The 8,387-nt window shown below is 48.4% G+C and overlaps 1 protein-coding gene across 1 annotated transcript in view; it reads right to left on the bottom strand.

Annotated features, from left to right (window-relative positions):
- The window catches only part of LOC126508204 (calmodulin-binding transcription activator 1-like), a 509,816-nt gene extending 501,795 nt beyond the window's left edge, over positions 1-8,021 (bottom strand). Inside the window, exon 1 of the mRNA XM_050153303.1 lies at positions 7,958-8,021. The gene's annotated coding sequence lies outside the window, so the exon portion shown is untranslated. The remainder of the gene's footprint in view (positions 1-7,957) is intronic.
- Positions 8,022-8,387: the final 366 nt, after the last annotated feature.

Raw genomic sequence — 8,387 nt, 5'->3', positions numbered from 1 at the left:
CAGACAGGCATTCTTCATATCTTTCAAAGGCTACAGAATATGGCATTTAAATGTTTTAATAATTTAGGGCTTTTCATGACAATGAGACACATCTGCTCCTGGCATCACCAGCTACTTCAAGAGGACGATGGGCATTGAAGAGGCTACTTATGGAGTTTGATAGCCATTTGGGCAAGAAACTGCTCTCACCTGGACTGTTGCATAAACTGGACACAAAGAACACGCAGAAAGAGGACTGCTGAACTTGCCTAAAGGTGAGATGGTCTTTCGGGGTTCCTGATTCATGAAAGAGTCTGCGAGACATTCTGCAGGACACAGCAGAAAATGACTGAACTGTCTTTGGAATTTCCTGCTTCATGGAAATGTCTCTGGATACCATGGGCCTGAAGGCCGAAGATGGATGCCCCAACGGTACAGAGGAACTTTGGGTGACTGTCCAGGCAGCGAGATGTCTCTGTCACTTCTAGAGTTTTGGAAGTTGCTTACTTCTTGTTTACTTAGGTAGTTTTATATCCTTCTGGAGTCTTTGATGGAGCCAATAAGAGGTTAAAACTAATGGGCCAAGCAGTATTTAAAAGAATACAGTTTCCGTGTAATTATTTCGGGGCATAAGCTAGCCATGCGGGCGGCCGGGTGCTGGGGACGCAGCCCCGCTGCTCTTATTACTACACTCTCAGATCTCACACCAAGATCACTCAACACACACACGTACGTATATACAAACATACATACATATATATACATAGACATATACACATATATACCCACACATAAACACATACATACACACAAAAACTCACAATATATAGATAAACACACATACTCATATGTATATATAGATATATAGATATTCGTGCTCCCTGGTGCCACAGTTGCTACTTTGCTAGCAGTGGTATAGCTTGTACTTGCTCATTCACCTGTGAGGAAAGTCTCCAAATGCCTGTGACATTGAACACATGACCAGGTCCCCATTCCATTGCAATGCAAAAGTTACCACACTGGAATGAATGTTTTGTCCAATTACAGTTGAACAGGATCCCTGAACTGACTAGCTGTCGCATAGCTGTTCAATCAGAATTGAGACATTCCCTGCTGGAGGGAGGAAGTGGACTGCTAAGACTCAGGAAGTGAAGGAAATAGTCTCAGGAAGTAAACAAAACCTACAAGGTTGAGGAAACTTCTGAAAACTACAGACTTACAAAATTACAGCTGTCCAAGATTAAATAAGCAGAACAATTACTGGGGAGAGGAGACTCCACCCCTACCCCCGCCCTGCTGTCTGCAAGCCATTCAGGGAGCCCCAGGGATGTGATTTTTGTGACGGTCACCCATGCATGGGCTTTTCAGTTATGCAGCTGCCTGGGTCAGCCATATTTCTCTAAGCAACCCTTCACACATACTTGGAGTGGCGTTTCATTTGTATTTTAATAAATAAAACTTGCCTGAGGATCAAAGAGTAAAACGGCCGCACTGGTCAGTCTTACAGACCAGGCAGTGGTGACACACACCTTTAATCCCAGTAGCCACACTAGTTGCCATAGAAACCAGGCAGATCATATCCTTAATCCCAGTAGTGCACACCTTTAATCCCAGCCCTAGGAAGGATTATAAAACGGGAGGAGACAGCTCTCAGACACAGTCTCTTTCTGAGATTCTTAGAGGTAGGATTGCCATTTCGGACTGAGGTCAGGTGGAGGTAAGAGCCAGTGGCTGGCTGCTTTGCTTTTCTGACCTTCAGGTTGAACCCCAATATCTGCCTCTGAGTTTTTATTAATCTTTCTACACGTACTCCTATAAGTAACCCCAACACACTCATTGGTTCATTAATCTAGAGCAAGGTGGGGTTGTTCCATTTGTCTGTCCTCAGTAACCTGTCTGGAGTGGACAGACAATTGCTCACACAATACCTGGGTAAAAGAACACCCTCTCAAACTGGCCTCACCACCCTCCTACCCACAGCACACAGAAACAGCCCCAGCCTCACCAGCTTTGCTCATCAGAAACTGGGGAAAAGCTGCAGCAACCTCAGATTTTACAACCAACATCAAGGTCACATGTTTGCAGTCCAGTGGCACTGAGTGCTGTAGAGATGTCTCCAACTGTCTGTCTCCGTTCCTTCTCTTTCTCAGCCAAAACTGTCCCGTTAAGGACTCACCCCAGACTGAGGAAATTGGCCATCTTTCTCTCTCCCCAACTTGACTCTTCTAGACCCCTCACGTAAGCAGAACTGTGTTGTGTTTGCCCCTTTGTATCCAGCTCAGGTGGCTCAGATGATCTTCTTTAAGCCCCACGGTGTAGCTAGTGTGTGAATCAGGCATCTAGCTAGCTCTGGGAAGTTTGGCATATCCCAGTGGAATCTCTTGTTATTTTTATTGTTCTATTCTGGTTTCTTGAGCACATTCACTAGGAATGAGTTTATCACTATCCATCCCAAAGATTGCAAAGATGGCCAGTGGGTCATCCCCTTTGTCATGTATGCTAGGCCTGAGCAAGGCAACACCAGCTTCACAGGATCCATCGGATTCCCAAGTCCTCTGCTCCCAGACTGACTCCACCCCCTGGGCCCTGATTGACAGGTATCCTCCTCCAAGCAACACCCCTGCACCACAACAACTGTCTCCACCTAGGTAGCAAGTTGGCCTTGTCCTTGGAAATGGCCTTCCTATTGGGAAGCAGACTTACAACTCTGGACAGACAGTTGACCCATTAGCATAAGCAAAGGAAGCCTTAGGGATCTAGTGAGAAGGAGGCCTGGGGAAGTTGCCAGGACCAGAGAAGGCAGCCAATGAGAAACAACCTAACTTGGATGTGAGAAGATAATGTGAGGCCCATAGCACAGTAAAGACAAAGATGGAGCAAGGCAGACAATGGGGGGCAGCGCAGCCTACTCTAACCGCAGTGGGAGCTTGCAGGTGGGTATGAACTGAGTCAGGGATGTGAACTGAGGGGGCAGGCTGAGACCAGGAAACAACCCTAGCTAGTGTGGACCCGCTCTCCTAGGAAGTCTCCAAGGCTCTCAGGTAGAATCTGAGGCTAGACAAGGTGACGATGGGAAGGTTAATGGTGAAGGCGTACATCCCTGAGCAGAAGCACACAGAGAGATCCCAATGCCCGGCACACCTAAGAACGAACGGCGAGTTCTGAGCCTACAGAAAGCAGAAGGCAATGGTAAGTTCTCAATATAGGCCCAGTGAGTGACTAGCCAGAGGCAGGGGGCCGAAGAAGAGTCACAGGGAAGAGCAGGGCAGAGTTTAGTTGTCTTTGAAATATGAAGTGACCCTTGGGAGGACCAGGGACATCAGATGGTGCAAACCAGGGTATGTGTGACTGAGGGAAAGAGGCAGAGGACAGCTGAGATAGCAACATGACATCCAGGGGGCCTGGAGAGAGGATCTACGTCAGTGGTCAACAACATGACATCCAGGGACCTGGAGAGACAATCTACGTCAGTGGTCATCAACATGACATCAGGGGGACCTGGAGAGAGGATCTACGTCAGTGGTCAACAGTATGACATCCGGGGACCTGGAGAGAGGATCCACGTCAGTGGTCAACAATATGACATCCTGGGACCTGGAGAGAGGATCCACATCAGTGGTCAACAATGTGACATCCGGTGACCTGGAGAGAGGATCCACGTCAGTGGTCAGCAATATGACATCCAGGGGGGCTGGAGAGAGGATCCACGTCAGTGGTCAACAGGAGTAAGCTCATTTGAGACAAAATGCCCACTCATGGACCTGAGGTCAAGACAACCTGAAAGGATAAAATGAGCCCCCGAAGCCTCCACATTCTCTTGCTGCCAGGTTTTTCTCTCCTCTCTCTGCCCTCCCTCCTCTACTCGGAGTTTTACTGCTTACTGACTAAAAGCAAGTAGTGTTCATTATAGGAAAATTCTATTACTAGGCCTATGTGTTGGTGTGAATGCGCTATCTATAACAATCCAATTAATTAATTAGATAACTAACAGCATCCTGTAGCTCCCTTCTCACCGGCATAAACAGGATTCTTCCCAGGAGAAGGCTCTCACGTCTATCTGCAGCCTCACCCATCCCGGCTCACGGGGAAGATTGTATGCTTCCCAGGGAACGGGGAAGAAGTTATCAGAATTTCTAGATCGCGCCCTCCTCGACTCTATTCCCCACCCTGTGCTGTGCAGGGCCTGTTCCCACCATGCCGGTCCTGCACTGTCTGTGCCTCAGGGTGGAGAAGTGCTTAGGAGGCCTTCCTGGCTGGCACAGTCAACCCACTGGCTCAGAGGGATGCCCAGACTGGCACCTCTGTCTCCAAGCTGCTACTGAGAAACAGGAGAATGACTTCCAAGGCTTCCTTCTAACTCCTTGTCACCATGGACTCTGTCTAGAGTGGATGAAGAGTTCTAGTGCCATTAAGCTCAGAAAATCCCATAGCCTTGCAGCCCTTCCTTGCCTAGCAGAGCTGTGGTGCAGACTTGAAGACTGGAGGGGTGGGTGGTTATGAGAGTGCTCACAAGGCCAGAAGAGGATTCAGATCCTCGGGAGCTGAAAGTATAGGTGGTTGTGAGTCACCCAGTGTGAGTACCAGGAACCAAACTTGCATCCTGTGGAAGAACAGAAAGTGCTCTTAGCTTCGGAGCCACACAGCCGCTAACCCATAGCAAGTGCCACGGGGTGCGGTGCTGATGTGCTGGCCAGGCCTGAGGCTGGACGTGCAAGACAGAAGAACACGGAGAGAGGCCAGGGCTCTTGCTTCGCGGTACTCAGACTCCCACTTTTCACCCATTCCTGCTCATCCCACAAGTGCACACACAGGGAAAGTTCCAGGTATTTGGGTTACCTAAGAACAAAGCCAACTGAAAATTCCCCCATTACCACATGCGCAGAGGCAGATGAGGGATAACTCACTAAATAGACAAACCCGAGTGACACCAAGCACTCTGAAATCCAGCTCAAGGAAGAGGTCATGGGGCCCAGGATGGGTATGGGCAGTATTCCTAAAACACCTCACAGAGAAAGGGGGCAGCCCAACCAAGGCCTGAAGGAGGAGCTAGGATAACATTCTAGGCAGGGAGAAGACTCTATCCCAGTTCGTAAATCCGCACGGCAGGATGGGGAGGGTGGAATGGAATCCCTGCAGTCTCCAAATGATAGTGTGATCCTGCCGTGCACACAGCAAGTGTCAAAGGAAGGTGTCCCCAAGGTTGAGTTTTCAGGCTTAAGAGCCCACCTGCTTATAGCACAACATAGGCCATCTGAGCGCTCCTCATTTGGTCCTGTGGCGGCCGCACTGCCAACCTGAGGTCCCTGACCTGGGACCATCTTTGAAGCACACCTCATTATGAACAGGCGTAAGGGGCTTCCAGAACCTTCTCTATAATTAGGATGGGCAAGGACAACGCTTATCCCTAGAACTCCAGAAAGCCTCAGAGACAGCAGTGGGTCCCTCTGCAGTTCCTATACCAACATCTATATGTGGACTGATTACAACAATTAATTTAATAAGGATTCTTCCACACAAACAATGTATCATTTTATTAGCAAACTCTATAAATGTCAACGGTGCAATTCATTCTTATTAATTTTCTAAAATGAAATTAACAGTAGCTGCAAACAAAACTTGCATTGCCTTCCCACTCAGCGGAGTATTGGTGCCATTAATTCCTTACTATCAGGAGACCGGCTTGTAGGAACTCAGCAGTTAACTGCACCAATTAATTTCAATCCTGGAAATGGTGGGGGAGGGGAACCAAACTCAACAACTAATTTAGGAAGGTCTTTGAACAACCAGGGCAACTTGTCCTCCTGGGACCAGGAGCTTTCAGGCGTAAACACGGAGCGTGTATGGGGCTGGACCAGGAGTCCGCGCGTTCACTCTGCCTGGAGCGAAGAAGCTCAGACTCCCAGAGCCGGAAGGAAATCCTGGCGATGCTTCCACAGTCCAGGCCACCAGCGGGCTGGGGGACACCAGTCACAGACAAAGGCAGTGACAGCCTGTGACAGACATGGACACTCACACCTGTCAGGCAGGGTCATAGAAGGCATCTCCCCTCCCCAGGGTGCTCTTGATGACCCCAGGAAGACAGACTGGATGGAAGCTCTGCTTTCTGATAAAGAAGAAAAGGGAGGAGGCGCTTGGGGAACTGAGAAAGGGAAGGAAGAGGAAGGGAAGGAGAGAGAGAGAGAGAGAGAGAGAGAGAGAGAGAGAGAGAGAGAGAGGTGGGGCTTTTGAAAGAACTTAACAGATTTTCACACAGTTGCCACAATGCTACCAAGTCACAGAACCAAGCCTCAAATACAAATCTATCAACATGGGACCTTAATTCTTTCCTTGTTTTGCAGTCCCTATACCTCATGACAAGAAGTCTCTTGATGAATTATACTCCAAAAAGTCAGAGTCCAGTATGACCACAAGTTATATCCTCTTCTCGGTGGGGATCCCCAAATTTCTGGGCTGAAATGTAAGGGAAAATCCCAGCCTTGCAACATTCTAAAGCATTGTGGGCACAGCGTGCATGCACGTGTGCAAAAACCGCCATATTCTGGAGATTTTTGTTCCATTCCATACATAGCCCTCTCTTCCTGCTTGGATTCAAGGAGCATGGTGGCTAATATTATTAACCTAGCAGAATCTAGAATCACCAAAGAGGAAAATCTCTGGGTCTGTCTCTTGGCATGGAAGAGGGAAGACACACCTTAACTGTGGGTGGTAGCATCCCAGGGACATCTCTACATGGAGAAGGAAAGACACACTTTAACTGTGGTAGCATCCCAGGGGCAGAAGTCCTGGGCTCAGGAATAAAGGAGAAGAGAGCTGAGCATCAGCATTCATGTTTCCTGAAGACTCACTGCGGCCCAGCAGCTCACCCTCCTGCCTCCACGCCTTCCTTGCCATCCTGAACCATTTCATCTCAAACCTTGAGCCAAAATGAGCCTTCGCTTCCTTACGTTGTTTTTTGCCAGGTGTTTTGCCACAGCAACAAGACACTGAATGAAGAAGACATCCAGGCTCGTGAAGAAACATTCTACACGCCAGAACTCATCCCAACATGGCTCAGAGGGGATAGATGGGCCAAACTCAGGACCGAGTGCAGAGAATCCTCACTCTAATGCCACAGACTTCTGCGCTCGTCCGTGTCGCAGACTGAAAACCCCACCTTTTAGCCGCCAGCCTGCAGTCAGTGCCCTGCAACCACCTTCCCGCTAACACAAGCACCTGGCCCTGTCACTGCCAATAGAAACGTCGTAGCAATTGGAAGAGAATGCCTGCAGATCTCTGATGGTTTAGCATGAAACATATCAAAAATAAAAACTTAAAGAGTTGGGAAGGAAATAAGAAACTGTCTTCAAAATGAACCCCAAGTCCCAGGCCCGCCATCCTTCACTGGTAATAACATCACTTCCGTGGGCAGGACACACGTCGGCTATATTTTCACCAATTTTCTCCAGTCCCAGGTGGCAAGAGAAGTTAAGTGTTTGTGGCAGTTAGTGGGTTCAAGGACATTTACTGTGTAATATTTAGCCATTGCTTCTGATTTGGGAGCTCTCTCTCCCAGCAATCGAGAATAACCCGACTTTATTGATGTATAAAGCACACTGAGATCCAAGCAGCCGTTAAGTTCATTTTCCTTTTTAAAACGTATGCGCCACGGACGGCAGGTGGGTGCCTTCCCGAAATAAACTGCCCCCTGCGCCGCACCTGTCCGACGAGCTCTGAGTGCCCGGCTGAGGGATGGAGCCCAGAGCCACCCCGTGAAAAGTTCCGACAGCTGTTGCCCAGTGTCTAATCCTCCTCATTGCGTTCACCACCACTGTTTTGGACCAACTAATGAGTGCTCCCCTTCACAGGCCATCGGGCACCACAGGGCACTGCCAACTCATTACCCTGCACTGAATGACCGAATCCGGTAATCCACAAAAAAAAAATCAATCATAGAGTCTCACCATACAGAGTTGGAAAGCTGTGAGAGCTGGGGTATTACCTTGTCTTAGGGGATGTGGTTAGCCATTCTTCGTGCTTCTCAAAAGTTATTAAATAAGCCGCAATTTCCTGCAACAGAAAAATAAAAAGATAATGATAACAATTAGTTCATGTTGGACCCTGAGAAGCAGAAAAAAAAAAGAAAAATAGTTATTTTTCCCAGCTGCTGTGCATCGTGGCCAGGCCAGAACTCGGATGCTTCTAGAAAAACTGTTGACCGGGACTCAGCCTCTCTTTTGATTCCCTGAGTCCTTTTCACTCAACCAGCCATACAGCCACCATCAAAGCCTGGGTTTCAAAGGAGGAGTCAGTGACAAGGACAAAAATATTTCTCTGTGGAAGGAAAACATCAGAAACCCTTTGAGACCCCAAATGTCATTCATCTGAAGGAGATGGGGACACACACGCCAGCAACAGGTCTCAGTGAGCAC

This window comes from Alexandromys fortis, unplaced genomic scaffold, assembly GCF_014885135.2.
Source record: "Alexandromys fortis isolate MF-2015 unplaced genomic scaffold, M_Fortis_MF-2015_v1.1 scaffold_88, whole genome shotgun sequence".
Classification (NCBI taxonomy): domain Eukaryota; kingdom Metazoa; phylum Chordata; class Mammalia; order Rodentia; family Cricetidae; genus Alexandromys; species Alexandromys fortis.
This window is presented reverse-complemented; position numbering and strand designations above follow the sequence as displayed.